The sequence below is a fragment of the Triticum dicoccoides genome, chromosome 7A (assembly GCF_002162155.2).
Source record: "Triticum dicoccoides isolate Atlit2015 ecotype Zavitan chromosome 7A, WEW_v2.0, whole genome shotgun sequence".
In the NCBI taxonomy this organism is placed as follows: Eukaryota; Viridiplantae; Streptophyta; class Magnoliopsida; order Poales; family Poaceae; genus Triticum; species Triticum dicoccoides.
In genome coordinates, this window is record NC_041392.1 from 204,643,077 (window position 1) to 204,644,901 (window position 1,825).

The following is a 1,825-nucleotide window of genomic DNA, read 5'->3' on the forward strand; positions in this document are numbered from 1 at the left end:
TATACTACATACTTTTTCTATGGGACAGATACTACATACTCTTTTTCTACGGGACAGATACTACATCCTCTTTTTTTATGGGACAGATACTACATACTCATTCCTATATAAAGAGTATATTGTATGGGGCATGTATAACAAACTCATTACTTTTGAGAATGGAGTATGTATAACAAAATCGTCTCTTTCAAGAATGGAGTATGAAGGACACTGATTTTCCAGAGAGTAAAAAGTATATAATTTGATCGTTCACAAAAAAAAGTACATAAGCTGATCGTTGTTGGAACTTGGAAGTACGGGGTAGATATACTAAGCTACTAGTCACTTATCCATTCAGCGTGATCCATGTGCATGTGGCCAAGAAATTAGCAGATTTGTTGTAGGTTGTTGCAACAGTGCGTTTAATTTTCTAATTGGTTAATTAAACAATCTAGTGAGTTGACTGTTAACGGATCCATTTCAACCCGGTAAGACATTTTCGTACATGCACAACGGGATAGGTGGCAGCAAACTAAGTAGGAGGTAACTACCACTGCTTGTAGTTAAAATTTGTCATATATATATATATATATATATATATATATATACACACACACATACATACAGCCGGTCTACTCGGTTAATATTAGCAGAATAACTATTCTGATAACACTTCCGCACTGCACGCTCAATGCAAGTGCACGTCATTATTTGAACCAACTGTGCTGCAGTACTCACACGAGTGAACTTCGTGTCGGAAAAAACTGCACGCAGTGTTTTTCCGGTACTATTTTCGCTCTAATTTTTTAACCATTTATCGGAACAAGGCATATAATATACCATTGGAAAGCTATTGATTATGCGCAACTTCGCCATGTTGAACACTTTTCGAGATTCCTCTCAGTATAAGAGCAGCTTCAAAAATGGTGCGGCAGATGACGAGTGGCAGCGAGCGTTTTTTCGTGATTTTTTCTAAACCGCTCACCGGAATAAAGCAAATGATACGCCGTTGGAAAGATATCGTCGAGGCGCATCTTTTTCATATCTATTATTTTCTCTAATTCGTTACGGTCAGTTCCAAATTTACTAAATCGCGGAATTCTGTTTTTTTTAAATTTTGCAATATTTGGTACTGTTTTCGCTCTAGTTTTTGAACCGTTCGTCAAAACGAGGCGTGTAATACGTCGTTGGAAAGCTATGGACAAGGCGCAACTTTCATATGTAGAAATGGTTTTGAGATTCCTTACAGTTTTAAGTTAATTTGGAAAATCGTTTGGCAGACGACGAGTGGCAGCGGCCGTTTTTTGCGAAATTTTTACAAACCAGTCGTCAAAATGATTCAAATGATATGCCGTTGGAAAGATATCAACGAGACGCAACTTTTTCATATAGAACACTCTCTCTAATTCCTTACGGTTTAAGAACAGTTTTAAATTTACCAAAAAGCGGACACTGTTTTTCGTGAGACCAAAATCATCGTGTGTACTTCATCGGACAGAAGAACGCACTGCTTCAAATGAAAAACCGCACTACCTCAGGCAGTCAAGTGAACTTCATGATTTCTTTTTGTCAGACATAAACTTTCTCGCAGAACTTTTTGTTGTCTTTTTTTTAACTTTTTTTTGAACGAGAGTGGACCGCAACACTCCCGAAAATGAACCGCAACACTATCAAAAGTGAACCTCATTAGTTTTTGTTGTATTTTTTCATACTTATTAATTTTTTACGCGCGTTGACCAAGCGAGTGGACCTTTCATCGAATAGAAGAACGCACTGCTTCAAACGGAAAACCGCACTGCAGCAGACAGTCAAGTGAACTTCATGATTTCTTTTTGTCGGATATAAA